General features: G+C 39.4%; 1 protein-coding gene across 3 annotated transcripts in view; it reads right to left on the reverse strand.

The window, feature by feature from the left end:
* DSE (dermatan sulfate epimerase) overlaps positions 1-18,793 on the reverse strand; it is a 36,502-nt gene extending 17,709 nt beyond the window's left edge. Inside the window, exon 1 of one of the 3 annotated variants that reach the window (XM_026726581.2) lies at positions 17,931-18,793. The gene's annotated coding sequence lies outside the window, so the exon portion shown is untranslated. Of the gene's footprint in view, positions 1-25; positions 95-17,861 lie in introns of those variants that run through there. The other 2 variants (XM_087912734.1, XM_087912727.1) reach the window with 2 other exon arrangements.
* Between the last annotated feature and the right edge of the window lie 1,671 nt (positions 18,794-20,464).

Consider the following 20,464-nt stretch of genomic DNA (forward strand, 5'->3'; position numbering starts at 1 on the left):
ATGTCTAATGTAAAACGTTTCTTACTGTGCTTGCAGGAAAGCAGGAAGAAAGGAAGAGAGTCAGGGATTATGTGAACCTCTGCCAAGACTGTGAATGTTCAATTGGTTGAGGTTCACAGCTGCAGAGTAAAGGATCTGGAATGTGGGAGGTGTCAGCAAGGGTCATTTTTAAAGACTCTGGTTGTGACACGTCTTCATTAAGAGAAACATTGGAGGAAAAACATACACACACAGCAGAATAGAATCCTGGAAGTATATTTGAATTATCTGGCCTTTAGGGCATGCATGTTTTTTCCCATTCAGACAAAAAGATTCCAATCTCCATTTGCTGAGATTTATAGCTTGCTACTAAAAAAACTGAACATTAAATAGAAGCATGTATTTCCTCAAATAAGTGCCCATTTTAAAAGGCTTGAAAATGGCAAACTCTGCATGGAAGTAAAACAAAAGAGTGTTTTAAACATAGCCATGCAGCCTTCCCTTTTCAAAATTACGAATCATTTCAACTTTGGTCTTAGATGAAACAATCTAGGATTTCCCAGAGGAAAGCCAGAGAATTCCTGAAATTCTCCAAAGGGAAAAGGTTAGAGAAAACAGAACCAAGAAAGATAGATTTACGTAAATAATGAACAGTAGTTTTCAATTATTAAAACCAGAAATAGGCCAAGGGAGAAAGGGTGACATTGAAAACTTACTGCACAATTTTATTTTTCCTGAGGAAAAGCTGTTTCATAAAATTACGTAAAGCTAAAACAAACAGAAGCCACACACAGTGATCAAGTTTTCCAAACTAGGGGCCAATATTAGGCTAATAAATTATTGTTTTGAGGGCAGAAATAAAGATGCAAATAGGAACCTTGCATACAGAATCACACACTGATGACTGTTCATATGATAGTCATGCCTGAAAACAGCGCTGAAGAGAATTTAAGAATTTTGATCCTGGTGAAACTATGGTGGTATTATTGTTGTACATAGCCCCCATGAAAATTAATGATCTGGGTGAACAGAGATGGATCAGGTCTAATTATTTTCTTCATTTTTTTAAATTACTTGTCAAAGGGAATTCCCTTCTTAATTTGTCATTTTGTCACTTGAGGTGACACATACCAACCCCTGAGCCTGGCTGGCGCCTTAAAGTCTCACTGCTAAAGCTTTTCAGGCAGTGGTGGGTGGTACAACCTGAAGTTCTTATGTAAATTCCACCAAAGACTTCCATGTGGCTCTACCACAACTCTCCCAAGAAGGGCACTGGACTGTATTAAAGCTTATGTGACAATGGGAGAGGAATATTTAATACATAGGAAACAATCACATTAACAACAATATAATTTTAATTATATTTGATTTTGATTTGGTTTTATGAAATGCATGTTCTTCCCTATTCCAGGCCATTTGGGGGAATATTCAACAGTCTAATATCAAATAATTAAATTAGAACGCTTGATTCTTGGTGATTATCTGTACTTTTACTTGATTCCTGGTGGCTATATGGGAGTGCCTATGTAGTTTGGTTGTCAGCAATACAGAAATAATTTGTCACTCTGTCTTCTGGGACCTTTTTTAAAATTTATTATTCAAAATTACTGACTTGGTACATCCTGATTTCCCAAACAAGTACTAAGAGGTTTTGACACCGATTAACTTTTCACCTCAGTCAATGTTGACTAGCCACTCTTGCAATTCATTTTACATGCACTGGCAATAGGAGCAGTGGTTGTAGAGAAAGTAGGCAGAGGGACTCTGTATTTTTATCTCCTTTCCTTATTTAAAAGACTTACTTTTGCATGTCTGTTAAGCAGCATTTCTGTTATTCTGAGTCTTTCATCATTTCTTTCCTCCCTCAATTCAGTTTTCATTTTGATTCTGATCTGTGCAGTTTAGGAACTTCCCTCTTCCCTCTTCCACCCCTATCTTAGGATCATCATTACTGTAGATAGTAGTAACTTAGGCTTCGGTATCACCATGTTATTTCCTGAATAAAGCTTATCTTTTAAACTCTTAATTTTAGAGTTTCTCTGCTACATGTTCCTTTTGCTGTATAATGCTAATTGCATTATATCTGTCAGTTTCCATCTACAGTATTTAACGAATAGAAAAACTGTTTATGAGTCTTTTTAACCTTAAATCACTCCAGCAATTATTGAGTCTCTTCTTTTACAGCATGAACCAATTACATTAATGACCAGTGAACTACAACGAAATGAGAAACAGTCTAAAAAAAGAAGTCTAAGAATTAGCCTGCTGAATAATACATTCACAGGGCAGAACATAAGATCCTGCCGGAACGTTTGCCACAGTCTTGAAAAGAGCACTAAAAATAAACATTGTTTTTAGAATCAGGTAAAAACACTTTCTTCATAATGGTATATTTTATAAAGAAAAATTTATGAATGGCTTATAATATTTCCCCTAAGGAAAATCAGGAAATCAAAAGCAGGTAAGAGGCAAAGATAATCCTCCTCCTTTGCATGCATATATTCTCAAACATATACATAGTTTCTTGATATTTCTACTTTTTCAGAAGCAATTTTTACATGTATTAGACTGAAAAAATGAATTAAAGAATCTCTGTAAAGAAAAACAGAAGCATTTTCTGTACTTAGCACTTTGGTAGGAAAAGTATCTGGATCTCCAGTTACTTTAGTTCTGAGAGACAGACAGGAGCCAAGTAGTCTGCCCAGTTAGATTATGTCAACCGGCATAGTGTTCACATGTGAAATATGATTATTAAAAACCGTGTCAGCAGCTTTTTGTAGTGCTGATGTCAACTTGAAAAAAAAACCACTTCCTCCCATAAAAGGTCGATTATTCAGCAAACCATTGTTGTTGTTAGTCACGAAGTCGTGTCCGACCTATCGCAACCCCATAGACAACGTTCATCCAGGCCTTCCTGTCCTCCACCATCCCCCGGAGTCCATTTAAGCTCACGCCAACTGCTTCAGTGACTCCATCCAGCCACTTCATTCTCTGGCATCCTCTTCTTTTGCCCTCAATCAGACTCTTCTCCAGTGAGTCCTTCCTTCTCATTAGATGGCCAAAGTATTTGGGTTTCATCTTCAGGATCTGGCCTTCTAAAGGGCAGTCAGGCTTGATCTCCTCTAGGACCGACCGGTTTGATCACCTTGCAGTCCAAGCAGACCATACAGAAGGCCAAAAGATATTAGTACCACATCACTTTTTTCCCCAAAAGAATGTTAATTTGCCATAAAGTCAGTTGCAGTTGACACAAGGATATATTAAGTCATGCATTAAAAGCAAGATATGCACTCTGTGGATTGTGGAATAAAGAACTCTGGATGCCATTTGATTGTCTCAGTTTCAACTTATCTCACAACAAATTGGGATTCTTTGAGAAACAGGAGTACCAATACTTTTGACATCGGTATATGAAAACAACAATCAAGAATACATTAATATTCCCTCAGTATTCATCTTTGATACTTGCTTACTGTTTTCAACAACTGAACAGACACTTTTAGCCACATAATTCGCAGATGCTCTATTTATAATAATTATAGTAGGTGTAAATTCTCTAAATGTTATTAGTTCACAAGGTGAGAAAGATTACACTCTACTGCTTTTTAAAAGAACTTACCAGAGTCCAATATTGAATAAAAATCACCAGAACCAATTATCTTGCTCAAATAGAGTTTTGACAGCCATAAAGGGATCAAGCAAGATCTTTTATATTATCAAAATCTGTCATTTTCTTAATCAATATGTTGTTGAAATAGCACAGAACTGGGGACATAACAGGAACAAACTTAAATTAGCTAGGATGCTATACTGGCTTATGGGTTAATTGTATTCCAATCAGAAAAAAATCAATGAAAGAAGGCAGATAATTATTCTCTCCCGCTTTTTGTCTTCACCAATTACAAATGGCTCATAATACTTCCCCTAATATCTCAGAGTTACTTTGCATCAGTCCTTCAGGCATTAATATTTTCTGGCAGCTTCAATTTTACTGCTGGAGCCCAAATTGAAAGAATATAATACTCATTTAGAGGCAGATGCCCTATGATACTTGTTCTTCCTCAGCTCCACTTCCCATAGTAATAAGTATGTAAATGCAAAAAAAGCATGTCAGAGATATATAATAATGGCTCAGTGGTTAGAAGGCTGTACTGCAGGTAAACTCTGCCTACTACAGCCTGGAGTTTGAGCCTGACAGGCCTCATGGTTGACTAGCCTTCCATCATTCCAAGGTTGGTAAAATGAGGACCCAGATTGTTGGGGGGGGCAATATGCTGACACTGTAAACCACTCAGTGCTCTGGAGACAATGGACGGTATATAAATCTCAGTGCTAATGCTATCGCTATAATTAAGTGGGCAACTACTTAAGTATAAGCCAGTAATGTGCCGCAGCTGCCAAAAAAAAAAAAAAAGCACAATGGAGTCCTAGGTTACATCAATAGAGGATAGTATCAGTCTATCATTGGAGATTTTTAACAGAGATTGGAGAGCCATTTGTCTGGAAAGGGAGAGGGTCTCCTGCTTGAGCAGAGGGTTGGACTAGATGATTTCCAATTATCCTATGATTATCTGACTGTCCCATGTTGCATTATCTATGTACATTCCAGAAATAAGATTAGAAAATGTTTTGCAAGAGGTGGTGGTGATTTATTTATATTTCATATTTTTTGAATCATGAATTTCCCTCAGAGAGGGACTCTGGGTAATATTGCCACACAATATCCTCATATTCAGATAATATGCCTTCACATATCAGTAAGACAATCAGAAAAATGATATCTTTTTTTGTTTGTATAAAAGGCTCCAACTGTTTGGAACTGAACAACTAAGTACCACCAATAAAACTGCAATGTAGTCTCTTCTCTTTAGATGCAATAGAGCAGGGCAGAGTGTCAAACTCAAGGCCCGCGGCCAGATCTGGCCCATAGGGCCAGCCTGGAAATAGCAAAGGACTAGCCCGTGGTGCTCTACTAGCGAGAATGGGGCACAGGGACTGCACACACACACACACACACACACACACACACGTGCCCCATTTTGGCTGGCAAAGTGCTACAGGAGACTGTCTAGGCTGAAAAAGAGGCACAGGAGGGTGCTGCAGGAGGTGTGTGTCTCATTTCCCCACCCCACAAGCCGGCCCATGGAAGAAAAACTACAATGCTGATCCTGCCCTTGAAGAAATCCAGTATGACACCCCTGCAATAGAGTTATAGTGGCAACAGTTAGTACCCACGCATGGTTGTGGGGAAACTATCAGGAGGTAATGGAGAGCTTAGTCAAGCAAGATGGAACACAATTTCATTTGCCTCTCCATAGTGAATTTTGTCTCCTGCCTCCCATTTTATCCCAGTTAACTTCCCTAAAAACGATTCAGGTCATTTTGAACATTGCTGTTCTGGTCACTGTTGCTCAGCTATGACTTATTTATTGTATTTAAATTTATTGTCCGCCCAACTCCACTGGATTCTGGGTGGCATAATAACTACATAAAAACATATAAACAGCTAGAAACATTAAATCTAATAGGCAATCTAAATAAACATGATATAATAAACAACAAAATCAACATCATAGAGGCCATTGAACAAATCATGAACATTAACCCTCGCCTGGGACCAAAGCCAGATTTTCAAAGTTTTCTGTTAGCTTAGAAAAGAGTGTGTCATCCTTATCTTGGGAAGGGATGTTGTTCCAGAACGTGGGGGGCTGTGATAGAAAAGGCACCCTTCTTAGGTCCCACAAGTGGTAATGTTTAATGGAGGGAATGAAGGCTTTAAACCAGAAGTGGTATGCAGCCAATTCTGACGAGTTCTGGTAGCGGAAATTTTGAGTAGTTCGGAGAACTGGCAAGTACCACCTCTGACTGGAGATTTTACAGTATCCTTCCCCTGCCTTGCCCACAGAACTGGTAGTAAAAAAAATTGAAGTCCACACTGTTTTAAACACTTTTTAATTCTACTGTGAAATCTAGACATCTTTATCTCCTATATGTTGCTTTCTTAAATTCTTATACCGGTTTTCTTCTTTCTTTTTCTATCATAAAATATACTTAAGAAAAGCAGAATAACTGCATTGACTCCATACCATCTTTTTATGCAGCTATTCTTACTGAAAAAGAACACATTTTTAAACAATGAGTAGAGATAGGGCAGGATAATAGTATTATGAAATAACAAAAATAGGTGCAATCTGGTGTGTGTGGAGAGGGGACAGATTTATTCAACTTGTTTAGACCTATAAACCAGTCTAAAATTCATATGTTTTTTTCAGTGAAAAGGAGCAGGAAATTGTAGTTTTCCAATTTGGCAATATATCTTGTCAGCTGCTTCTTTTTAGAGTTTTGTAGCCAGAAATAAAAACCCAGATCTATGTCATTTTGCTGAGCTGTCTACCTTTAGTCTCTCTCTCTCTCTCTCTCTCTCTTCCCTCCCTCCCCCAACTCTAACCTACCTTACATAGTAAATGTCAAGGAGAAAAACTGCTCTCTATACCATCTTGAAGAAAACATACTGATGGCCCATCCAACAAATCAACCCAGAGTTCTCACTTGAAGCACAATTGACCAGGCTCAAATTTTCCTATTTTGGATATGGTATAAGAAGACTCAGGTGTTTGGTAAAAGCTCTAATGATTGGGAATGGTAGAAAAAAGAAAGGAAGGAAGGAAGGAAGGAGGAAGAAGGAAAGAAAGTAAGAAGGAAAGAAAGGAAGGAAGGAAGGAAGGAAGGAAAGAAAAAAAGAAAGAAAGAAAGAAAGAAAGAAAGAAAGAAAGAAAGAAAGAAAGAAAGAAAGAAAGAAAGAAAGATTAGCAATAAGGTGGAGGGATCAGTAACAGTGCCAATTGGGAGACAGTTTAGGGATAGATTGTCAAGGAGAAATTCTATGTATTCTCTAGGAGTCAAAAATGACTTTATGGTATATAATTAATCAATGCCATTTTGAATTCTTGGGAAAAGAACAGATTATAGATCTCACTAGTAAACTAATTCTCTATTCAGTACCTATGTTACCTATGAGAGAGCAGATAGGATGGTAGCAAGCAAGGTAGGAGGTAAAGAGGACATGTAATGGGCCCAATTCCTGGAATATTTGTAGAATCCCAACTCCTATTTGTATGTGGTGAATCATATTAGCCATCGGATATTTTGTTTTGTTTAACTTGACTAGCATCAACATTCCCCAAATTGTGCTTTGCCTTCTGGAAGCCACACATCTTTTTCCCCCAGATGGCTTAGAACAGTCATTTCCTGTTTCCTCTTGAGTTTCCATTTTCACTGAGCTACTAGATAGTTTAATATTGCTGTTTAGCTTCAGTCTTTCAGTCTGCAGATTTATGGACTTTTTTTTTCATGGAAGAATAATCTCCAGAACAGGATTGTCATCCATTTTCCAGACCACTCTGGCTTTCAAATAAAAGCCTTATACTCAAGGCACTATGGAGGCAACTTGTGCAAAGAGAATTAATGTGATAATTTGAGTGATATTAGCGACTGCATTTTACTGACTGGTAATACCGTTAAAGCATTATTGATATACCATACTGTTAGAGATGACTAAGGGAAATATTATGATCCATGAGACAGGAATGTCTGCAATATTGCTATACAGGTAGTCAACTTATAACAGTAAGTGGAATCAGAATTTCCATTACTAAGCAAGGCGGTTAAATGAGTTGAACCTGATTTTATGACCATTTGCCACAATTGCTAAGTGAATAACTGCAGTTGTTAAGTAAATCACAGAGTTGCTAACTTTGAATGGTTGTAAATTGAGGACTACCTGTGTTACTTTTTCTTTCCTACAACATTTATGGGGCTGGCCCTACTATCACTAGTTATGAGTATGATTACAGTTGTTTCACGGACTTTAATCTTTACATCCTGCCCATTGACATAGCAGCACCAATAGCTATGCTGACACTTGCTACATATTTATTACTCCTTATACTTTATATTCTTTTACAAACATTTGGGTGTAAAATTTATATTTTTTTAAATTATGAGAAATGCTGCATAATATAACTCGCATCATAAATGAATATTTTACATTCATTTAGGAATACAAAACAAAACATACATGCATACTTGTAGAAATAATTCTAAAGTGTCATCTCCACAGTCCAGTTACCAATAAATTTAAATAAAAATTTTGGACTGTTGCTTAGATAAGAGCAAATGTTTATACAACTTTTCGTGTTTCTACATGAAAATCAGGAAAAGATTTGCCAGTGTTAGAATATATGGCTATGGCTTTTAATTTATGAAGTTCATAAATTAGTACTGCCTTAAAAAGTTATGCTGACAATTTTATTCATTAAAATGATTCCTTCAATTTAGAATTGAAGGAATTTAGACTCAATTCCATTTGGTTATTGAGGTAGCATTCAAACCGACAAGCAAACTTTTTTTTCCATGATTATCTTTTTAAGTGGCTGCATCTCATCTAATATTTGGCAAACTACCATCTCTTCATTCCACACATTTTAGCAACATTAGTGACCATAAGTGAGGACTTTCTGAAAAGTTGAGTGTTGTATTGCTGTTACATCCAGATAATGACTGTCAAAATTGCCTAATACTATAGCAGAATAGCTTTTGCTACAAAAATGACTGCTATCATGATGCAACCATAGGTTTCTTTCACCAATGCAGAAAGGAGAACAGGGTGGATTTCATGTTTATACAAATCAGTGATTTCCTGTGCAAATCTCAGCAAGCAAGCATTTGGTTACTTTCACTACCCACTGCATTTTCTGTGCAAGATTTCAGCATTCAAACACTTGGTTACTTTCACTATCCACTGCAGATTTCACTATTTATTTATTGATTGATTTGATTTGATTTGATTTGTCAATCACTTACAAGATACAGGTATAAGAATAAACATAATTTTGAATACATGAGATAGATACTTATAAGAAAAATAAAAAGAAACAATAGGACAGGGACAGTAGGCACGATTGGCGCACTTATGCACGCCCCCTACAGGCCTCTTAGGAAGGGGGTGAGGTCAATAGTAGACAGTCTAAGGTTAAAGTTTTTGTGGTTTGGGGAAGAAACCACAGAATCAGATAGAGTATTCCAAACATTGACCACTCTGTTGCTGAAGTCGTATTTTCTGCAGTCAAGTTTGGTGCAGTTAACCTTGAGTTTGTATCTATTGTGTGCTCTTGTATTGTTATGATTGAAGCTGAAGGTAGGACATTTGCAGGTAGGACATTACAATGTATGATTTTATATATTATATTTAGATCGGACCGGAGGCGGCATAGTTCTAGGTTTTCTAGGTCTAGAGTTTCAAGTCTGGTGGCATAAGGTATTCTGCAATGAGTAGAGGAGTGGAGAACTCTTCTTGTAAAATATTTCTGGACTTTTTCAATTGTGTTTATATCAGATACATGATATGGGTTCCAGACTAATGAGCTGTATTCAAGTATAAGTCTAGCAAATGTTTTGTATGCTCTAGTTAGTAGTGTGATATTACCAGAGAAGAAGCTACATAGGATTAGATTAACAACTCTTAATGCCTTTTTGGTTATGTAGTTACAGTGGGCTCTAGCACTTAGATCATTAGAGATGATGGTCCTTGACAGAGTTTGGATCATCAACAAGCTTGTATTTTATTTTCTGATTTTTTTTGCCAATATGTAAGACAGAGCATTTATTTGTTGAGATTTGAAGTTGCCATTTGATTGACCATTCTGATACAAAGTCAAGGTCTTTTGGGAGGGTAGTAATGCTAAAAAGGAGAAAAATGCACACAAGACCACAAAGGATTTAGATACCAACTAACTGATGGGCAGAGGAAAAAGTGGAGTAGGTAAAAGGGTGCCAAGTTTTATATGCAGAACTTAAAATACCATGGAATTCTTTTGTATCATACTGTAAATTACAAGGGAGAACAAAAGTTTAAGATAAAGATAGGGGCTTGAACTAAAGATAGTACGTCTTGAACTCTAAGCAGGATTAATTGCATCATTGCCATTGAGGGGGAGAAAAGGCAGAAAAAATGTGAAAGTAGCAACAATATTATTGGGTTCCCCTTTATAGTAGATAAGCTTGGGAAAAGTAAAAAAAGTATTAAGAGTCTGAGAAATTTGATTTAGCTGATAATGTGGGAATACTACAGTATGTGAAGATAAGGTTCTGGAATGTAAATACTCCTTTACTGGCAAAGCAGATGTTTAAGACATGTTTCCCCTGAATTAAATATAATATAGCAAAAGTGATTCTTAGTTGGAGCTGACTTCTGTCAATTCTGTTGCCCTTATAATGCAATTCTATGTATGTATCCAAGAGACATTTCCACTGAGGCAAGGGGGATTTATTTCAGTTAAGATGTTTATTTTTCTTTATCTTTGAGATATTTATATTTCATTCATATTTATGTAATATAAATGAAATATAAAAATTACAATGAGACTGTAATAGTTTTATTTAACTTTCATGCTTTTCCCATTCTATACAGTGGCTCAGTTTAAAAAAAATAAAAGAAAACTCTTCTTTTTATTGCATTTTAATTACTTTTTCTGAAAAGGCAACACTTCTACCTATACATATGGAACTATCACACATATATTAGTTTGAGGTCAATGGATGGAGCATTATTTACATGTTGGTCACAAAAGCATATATAATACCCTTCCTCTTTCAGAGAAAATGTATATGTCTTCTAAATGTAATTTATAACCCATGTCTATGTAATATACCCAGAATAATTCCCAATAAATCCACTATATATTTCTTTTAGATAATATACTTAGATTTATAACTCTATATAAAGAGTAGATTTCTCGCCTGGTCATGTCTGGTTTTAGGGGGTGGTGCTTAGCTGAGGGAGTCAGTGTTGTCTGAAGACATTTTCATGGTTATAAGGCCGGCATGACTATATGCCAAGGTGCATGGAACTCCGTTACCTTCCCACTGAAATGATACCTATTTATCTACTTGCATTTGCATGCTTTTGAACTGCTAGGTAGAGAGGAGCTGGGGCAGGAATGGGAGCTCACCCCTTCATGTCAGGGGTGGGATTCTACCAGTTCGGACCAGTTCTATAGAACCAATTGTTATGATTCTGTGCAGTTCGGAGAACCGGCAAATAGTGCCACTGGCTGGCCTCTCCCCTCCACTCCTGTTGGATTTCTGCTTTCTAGCTAATCTAAATCACTGTTGTACTGCTTTGCCTTAACCCAGGAGGCTTCCCTGAGGCCCAGTCAGGGGTGGTATTCAGGGAGTTGGGGGAGAAGTGGCCTGAGAGCAGAGCAGCACCTTCCCTAGGACTGAAGCTTCTATTTTTCAGTGCAGACTCAGGCAGCAGATTGCAGCCACAAAACAGACAGAAGATATTAGAAACACCAATCAAGCAGAACACAGCAAATTCCAAGACCAATAAACACAGACCAAGACTTTCAACCAATCAGGATGAAGAAAAAACCCATTCTGGCACAGCAGTAGGCTAGCCCCAAATTTAAAACTGAAACGGCTGTGAAAGTCTGACTCACAGACGAACACAATACAGAAGCCTGATGATGGCAGATGAGATTCTGCTGAAACGTTGCTACAACTTTAAAAGCACAACTATGACGTGGGAAAATACCCGAACAAAGCTGAATACCATACATGTAGTACCACAAAGCTTAAGAAAACAAATATATATATATATATATATATATATATATATATATATATATATATATATATATATATATATATATATATATATATTTGTTTTCTGAGGTCTTTTTATATGTGGATCTTGTTTTCGGGTTTTCTCGCGTGGAAGATTCGAAGTATCTAGGCAACGTTTCGATGAAGTCTCATTCATCATCTTCAGGCTTCTGTCTCCGGCTCTGTGCTTCTCAGAGTAATGTGAGATTGCAGCTGCTTCCTCCTTTTAACTGCCAGTGGGGGTGGGACTTGATTGGGTGGGGGCTTGGCTGTGTTCTGATTGGGTGGGGTGTGTTCTCATTGGTAGGGGTTTGGCTGTGTTCTGATTGGTTGGGGGTTAGCCGTGTTCTGATTGGTTGGAGCGTGTTCTGTTCAGGTGGGGGCTTGGCTGTGCTCAGGTTAGTCTTAGTTGCTGGGGATTTGAGCTGGTGAGTTGTGATCTTGCTGTTTGGCTTCTAGTTCGTGGTCCTGTCTGCATCTTCATAGTGGGTGTCGGTTTGCTTCATGTATGGCTCGGAGGGTTTGAAGTGGGTAGTGATGCAGCTGCCATGCAGCTTCTGGTCCATGGTCGTGTCTCATCTTCTGAGTGGGTGGGAGTCTGTTTTCTACATGGAAGTGTGGTGGTGGCATCTTGTGTGGCTCTCATGGGTGTGGGTCTGGTGTCCTTCTTCATGTTAGGTACTCGTCTGTTCATGAGGGCGGGTTTCCAAATGGCTGGAAGGCGGGAGGTGTCTCGTGTTCATCTGTGGTTTGTTCATGCTGTGTGGAGCGTTTTCTATCTCTGGGCTTCTCTGAACATTCATGCTGTTGAAGTGTTCGGTTTTGGTCCTTTTTATTGAGTTCTTATGTTCATTTTTCTAGTTGTCAAGAGGAGTGCAGGATTTATCATGTCCTGTGGGGTTTCTTGAAACTCTGCACAAACAGAAAATATCCACCATCCTAAGAAACCCCAAAGACAAAACAATTAGAAAACCAAGGAGTATAGAATCCCTGCACTGCCTGCCTACCACATACATTGGACAAACTAACAGAAGAATAAATGCACGCATGAAGAACATAAGAACTCAATCAAAAAGAAGAAACGACCTCTTCCCTGGTCCAACACCTCAAAGCCACAGGACATGAAATTGATTTTAAAAATACCAGAACTATCGCCAAAACCGAACACTTCAACAGCAGAATAATCAGAGAAGCCATAGAGATAGAAAAACGCCCACACAGCATGAACAAACGAGATGACACCTCCCGCCTTCCAGCCATTTGAAACCCGCCCTCATGAACAGACGAGTACCTAACATGAAGAAGGACACCAGACCCACACCCATGAGAGCCACACAAGATGCCACCACCACACTTCCATGTAGAAAACAGACTCTCACCCACTCAGAAGATGAGACACGACCATGGACCAGAAGCTGCACTACAGCTGCATCACTACCCACTTCAAACCCTCCGAGCCATACATGAAGCAAACCGACACCCACTATGAAGATGCAGACAGGACCACGAACTAGAAGCCAAACAGCAAGATCACAACTCACCAGCTCAAATCCCCAGCAACTAAGACTAACCTGAGCACAGCCAAGCCCCCACCTGAACAGAACACGCCTCCAACCAATCAGAACACGGCTAACCCCCAACCAATCAGAACACAGCCAAACCCCTACCAATGAGAACACACCCCACCCAATCAGAACACAGCCAAGCCCCCACCCAATCAAGTCCCACCCCCACTGGCAGTTAAAAGGAGGAAGCAGCTGCAATCTCACATTACTCTGAAAGCACAGAGCCGGAGACAGAAGCCTGAAGATGATGAATGAGACTTCATCGAAACGTTGCCTAGATACTTGAATCTTACGCGGAGAAAACCCGAACAACCAAAGATCCATATATATATATATATATATATATATATATATATATATATAAATATATATATATATATATATATATATATATATATATATATATCAATATTTACATAAATATTTACAATATTTACATATAAGCCACGCCCAGCCAGTCATACAACCATCAAGTCACCCCCCTCAGTCAGCAAGCCACACTCACCCAGTCACATGACTACCGAGTCACACCCACAAATTAGGCCATGGCCACAGAACCGGTTGTATCCCATCCCGGTTTCTAGTGGTACTTGGGTCTTAAAAGAATTCTACTTACCTTCCTGTGAAGCAAAGGTGTTTAGTAATCAAACTGCAAAGACCCATCAAATACAAGCTCAAGGGCTCAAGATTGTTAGGAATAAGTTTCAAATAAGGAATAGAAGATTTCTTACTGGATTTGTTAGAAGATTTCTTACTGGATTCCTTCTTTGTGTCCTACAATTCTATAGTATACAGTATCATCCTGGAGCAAGCAGTTCCAGATATTAGGATCTAAATTGGTTGGTTGGATACATGTTAATGACGTCTAAAGAGGTTTTGCCATACAAGTGTTTTCCAAACATAACACAGTACTACCCAATGACCATATTTTTGCATATAAATCACTGTGGAAAATAGTTTGCTGTTAGGGAACTCTTTACTTAAACTAGGAATCTTACTTCCTCTGCTTTTATATAGAGTTGCCACTAAAAGGAGAACATTATGTTATAAACTTCTCTTTTATAAAGAATGGAACATAAAAGTGAACTATCTACTCTTATGTTTCTGCTTCAGTACTTTATTTTATAACTACCTTTGTCCCAAGCACACAGTTTTTGGAAGATACTAACAGCAGTCAGTACAACTTAAGAGCACTTCAGGATACTATCTTACCTTCTAGTCTTCCCCAAACCGGTGCCCTTCAGAGCTGGGACTCCTATTTCCCCAAATTCTAAGCCCAAGCATAACAGAAAATTCTGGAAACTGCAGAACCACACCATATAGTCCCAAAGGTGTTTTTTCAAGAGGCAACTAGACTTTCTGTGTTTTCTTTTAAGAAGTTTAACTTCTCATCCAAGAAGCTGAAGAAGCTTTTTGGATGAGAAGCAAAATGTCTTCAAAGAAAACCCAGAAAGTCCAGTTGCCTCTTAAAAAAAGCACCTTTGGGACAACCATGACTTGGATGACTGAGAATCTCCATAGACATTTAGCCACACACCATCTAGAGAACCAAATGGGACAGTGCTAGAGGGTATGTCTCATTGAGTACAATGACACATGCTTCTCAATATACAATTCTACAATTCTCATATAATACAATTCTACAAATCCCATTGGACAAATCTTATAACTCCTGCTACTATAGTTTTTTTTCCTTTGTCTCTCTCCTATTTTTCTCTCTCTTCATCTTACCACAAGCTTTGCAAACCTGAATTATTGTGACAAAATTCATTGAAAGAGTAACTACCTCATGTTTCTAAGTTTTAAAACATAAAATAGGCCCATTCTCACATTGAAAGAGACATTGACAAAGATAGATTAAAACAAACTATGAGATAATAAAGAAATGTAATGCTTTCCTTATGTCAAATTACAAACTTGAGTTTGTTAACTTGAAAAAAGTGGGAGGAAAGACTTTGGATGCAAATTTTGAGGCTGACTATCTCTGTCTCTCTAGCTTGATTACTTTGTTCCACAGTAGGAAGCTCCTTTGTGCATCTCAGTTCCTTCTTGCTCTGCTTTAAGACAGGAAATATTACTACAATATTTAATAAAGTACATTAAAACATTTTTTTTAAAAAAAAGCTCCTTCCAAAACATTAACCCTCAAAACCCTACCCTCCTTTACTAGCTAAGATGATAGTTAGAGGCACTAGGAATAGCAGTGTAGGTTAAGGCGTATAGAAGAAAAGCCTTTGGAAGGAAATGATAGCTGTCTTCAATAAACTAGCTGGTTATATGAAAGTCAGGGCAAAATTGATCCAGAAGACAACAATTGATCAAATTAAATTACAAGGAAACTGACTTTGGTTGGACATTATGAAAAGATCCCTAACAGTAAAAGCTATTCAAGAGTGGAAGAGACTGCCTTGGATGTGATAGACCCGTGATGGCGAACCTATGGCACGCATGCCACAGGCAGCACATAAAGCCCTCTCTGTGGGCACGCAAGCTGTTGCCCCAACTAAGCTCCACCGTGCATGTGCGTGCGCCTCCCGCCAGCCAGTTGATTTTTGGGTTTCTGCCACACATGCGTGGCGGTGAAGGGAGCACCCCCCACAAGCTTCCCATCTTTGCTCCCAGGAGGCTGCAGGGAGGCCTACTAGGCCCAAAATGGGGCATTGGGAGTCGCGTGTGTATGCGCGGGAGGGCAGGAGGGCGCAGAGGTCACATGTGTATGCGGGGGAGAACAGAGGGGGTCACATGCCCATATACAGGGGGTGGGGCAAGCAGGAGGGGGTCGTGCGCAGATTGCATTATGGGTGCAGGCACGCTCATGCGTGCAGTCAGCACGCAATGACAAAAAGGTTCACCATCACAGTGATAGAATCTATTCACTAGAGTTTAAATACAGGCTAGAAGGCCACCTCTTAGGATGCTGTAGTATGAGATTCCAGTATTGGACAGGGGGTTGGACCAAATGATTTCCAAACTTTATATTCTATGAAGCTTTACACATCACTGTGGTAATTAGGTACCATATTGAACAAAATATTAATAGCAGAGTTTAGACATCAACATATTGCCCACTCACCCCTCTTTAAAAAAATGAAACAGCGAAACTCCTTATTTTAATGTACTTTATTCCCCAATAAATTTATATAGTTTGTAGTCTTAACTTTCTTTTCAGTTTAACCCAGGGAGATGTATCTGCTTTTGGTGGGTAAATCAGGTTTCATAAAGGATGATAGCAATGGATTGCTACATTTTTTATTTAAGCTATAGTATTTCTAATTTTGCATGTGATAATTCCAAAAACAGGATAGCATACCATTCAGGACAAGGGGACAAGTCCTACATACATTGTATATGTTGGCTATTTCCATACCAGCTTACTACAATAATCATATTGATATCAGATTAAACAAATCTGTTCTCTGTTCAGGTATACTGTAACTCAATATTACTGTCCTATCAATAGCCATTTGCAAGGACCCATGTGTAGGAACTGACTGTGTGAATTCAGTCTAAAACTATAGTACATTCAGAACAATTTATAAAACAATTTAGAGGGCACATTTACCTGTACTTAATCAAAAGTGAGTTAAGTGGAGTTTTTTTCACTGTCCTGGTTCTATACAATTTCAGCCTATTTTTATGGTCAATCCCATTTTAATAACCTTTACACATAATAAAAATAAAGCAAGGTTATACATATGTTTAGCTTCCATCTAAAATATATTTACTAGGGCTGAGTCATAGCTGCTCAGTGACATTTATTTCTTGAGTCAGTGTTCAAAGAATAATGTTCCTAAATGTCTGCAGCAGGGCAGAAAGTCTGCAAAACTTACACAGTAGTTGGGACAATTTCACTTCTAAAAACATTAACCTTTCCACTTCAACTTTTCCAAACTTTGCCCTAAATTACTAGCCTTGCTTTTGGCTTTGTACTTTGCTGGGCATCTGAGTGAAGAATCAAGAAAGCTATCAAAGGCATCTCATATATATGTATAGGTATTATATATATGAGAGGTACCTATATGCCTCTGATGGCTTACTTGATTATTCATTCAGATCCCCAGCGAAGTACAGTGTGTGTGTGTGTGTGTGTGTGTGTGTGTGTGTGTGTGTGTAATGTGTGGAGTTGGGACAGCTGTGTGTGGGTATGTGTGTGGAGGGTATACATACACACACAGCTGGCCTAACCCCACACATTCTTTCTAAACCCAGAAGGCTCAAAGAGTTGATTAAATTCTATTACCTTGGGAAAAAAAAGATGCATACCAGTCATATAGGGAAGCTTCTTGGAAGGTCTCAAGCATGTTTACCAAGACTGGCTTTTGGCCATACCAGTTTGGGCATTAGGGGAACTGTAGTCCAACTCACATGATAGGAATCAGCCCGAGGATGGCTGTCTCTGGAACACTTTACTAATTGGACTGCACAGGATTGCAACTCCAGTTTCTGGAGGTCTGATATAATAACCCATTTCTAACTTCGAAGAGATTCAATCTTACTCACTAGTTGGTAATGGATGGAATGTCCGAGGCAATTGCAAGACCCTCTTTCCCCCGTCCCTATCATCTTTTGGGGTGTTTTTTTTTTTTTTTTTTGAGAACTCAAGAGTTTTCTCTCCCGCCAACCTCTCCTGCCCCCCTCCCCATTGCTGACCTCGAAGTGTGGGCCGAGAAAAAGACTTCTGGTAACTGGACGGGGGAAGGCACGGCCGCGTCCTCTCACCTCTCTCTTTCTCAGCCTGCTGTTGGCGCAGCTTTTCCTCAATCCACGGCAACAGGAATGCGGAGCCACCGGAGTAAAAGACGACGACGACGACGCTACCCCTCGCGCGGGCAAACTTCTCGGCCGGGCGAAGTCGCGGCCGGTCCGCGACGGATGCTCGACCGGCTAGTTTGGCCGGACGCGCAGCCCGGACGGATGGATGGAAGAAGCTCGGGCCGCGCCGATCACAGGGCAGCGTTCGAAGGCGCCTGAACTCCGCCAGAGGGAGGAGACCGCAACGTCACCGGAGAAGGGGCGAGAAGAGGGCGAAGGAGCCCCTTATAGTCCCACCTCTCATCCGAAGGCCCCTCTGGCGGATATCGCTTTAGGCTGGCCGAAATCTCAGACGCCTGCGAAGTTCTTTTCCCGCCAAAGTGGCAATGGGAGAGGGCCAACCCCCGCCCGCAACTTTTTTTCCAGAGAAAAAAGACTTGACTTTTACAATAATTTCGCTTCTCTTGTAACAAGGCTGGCCGCCCCTCCCAGGCTCCCGGAGCAGTGGCGGGGCTAAGAAGAAGCGACGCATCTGTGGAAAGCAACCCTTTTTTCTCCTGGCCCTACTCTATCCGGCCTCAGCCGAGTCTCCTCCTTCTCCCCTCCTTTCCCGGTCTCATTTTCCTTAGCTCTCGGTCTCTTTGGATCTTGGTCAGTGAAGATCTCGCATGAAAATGCCGGAGCTGCGCTTAACTTTTCTTTATTTGCTCGCCCTTTTGGCTACCAAAGGAGAGGGGGTGGAGACGAAAGAAGCGAAGTTACCTAAAGCGTTGAAACAAACCTCCACTAGTTTATTCCCTGTGTCTTCAGGGCGCAGCTGCTCATCTTTTCGCTCCCTGGAGCCCTTCCAATGGCAAACGATGTTAGTGACCGCCAATAGCCCCTTCAGTAAGTAGTCCACCAAGAAGTGAAAATAGATGTTGTCTGGGTCTTTTAAGTTTTAAAGGTTTTTTTTTTTTCTGGTTTACTTCCCTGCTTAACTACATCCCATTTTTCCTCCAACCCGGGTGGAAATCAGGTGAGCCATCACACTTCCTGGCCTTTCAGATAAAGGAGAAATAAAAAATTGGGTCACTATGCTTTTTTTTTTCTCTCCCACCAGTACACTGAGTTGTTAATCAGTATTACAAGAGTGAGTTAATGGAATAGAATAGAACAGAATACTTTATTGGCCAAGTGTGATTGGACACACAAGGAATTTGTCTTGGTGTAAATACTCTCAGTATACATAAAGAAAAGATACATTCATTAAGAATCAAGAATCATAACGTACAACACTTAAGTCAGTAGTACAGGTAGTTGTCAAATTTGCAACAGTGGCCTTTCAAAGTTACAATAGCACTGAAAAAAGTGACAGCCATTTTTCACACTGATGACCATTGCAACATCCCCATGGTCACCTGATCAAGATTCAGATGCCTGGCAACCAACTCATGTATGACAATTGCTGTGTCCTGGGGTCATATGATCCCCTTTTGCAACCTTCTGACAAACAAAATCAATGGGGAAGCCAGATTCACTTAATAACCATGTTACTAACAACTGCAGTGATTCAATTAACAACTGACAAAGGTTGTAAAATGGGGTAAAACTCACTTAGCAACTGTCTCACTTAACAACAGAAATTTGGGCCTCAATTGTAGTCATAAGTCGAGGACTACCGGTACTACACTGAGAGGGAATTTTGCTCGTTGACACTCAAACTTTGGCTGCTGTAGGACGGAGGGGATGGCCACTTTATTTTCCCATTTCTACCCCTGCGTTCTCCAGACTAGCAGAGATTCCATAACTGAGCCAATTCCATCCCTTAGAAAATAAATCTGGTTATATTGAGGCATTATAAGCTCAGTAGCCCATCAAAACAATGATTCTTTTTATTTAAAGTGTACAGGTTTCTCTCAGCCTGAAAGGCTCCCAGATGATAATGCAGAAAAATCGTCTCTAGTTTACTGTTTAAATATAATATGATATACATTTACAAGGGGTTGGAAAGAGAATAGAGAAACAAGTCATTCAACATTTACTTATGGGCCAAGAGCAAACACAGTAAAAGGACCAACGCAGCAAAATGAGAAAAGTCACATATTCTTAGTATTGGTGATTCCTTTTAACATTGGCCAGCTTTGATACATCCTGAGCTTTTCACGGAAGCTGAAATGATATGTCCTATTTAGATATCCTCCCTCAGCAGATGATTCTACATTTCAGAATAAATGACTGATCGGAGGAAGGGGACATTGAGTTCAAATTGGAGCAACAGCAAATAAAAATATCAGATTCACATAGTCTGTGGTGAAGTCCCATCAGCAGTTTCCCCCATGTCTTGGTCCCTTGATGATGTCTGTCAGAAGGAGGAAGAGGTTTACCTCGGCTGTTTGCAACTCTGCTTCTTTTCTTAAAAATCTATTCCTAATATTTTATCCTATATTTTTACTTTATTTAAATTAATCAGATTGTTAGTATATGAGACCGAGTTTGGTCTAGGGGTTAAGGCACCAGAC

The sequence above is a fragment of the Pseudonaja textilis genome, chromosome 1, assembly GCF_049901715.1.
Source record: "Pseudonaja textilis isolate UNSWEBS1 chromosome 1, rPseTex1.2, whole genome shotgun sequence".
In the NCBI taxonomy this organism is placed as follows: Eukaryota; Metazoa; Chordata; class Lepidosauria; order Squamata; family Elapidae; genus Pseudonaja; species Pseudonaja textilis.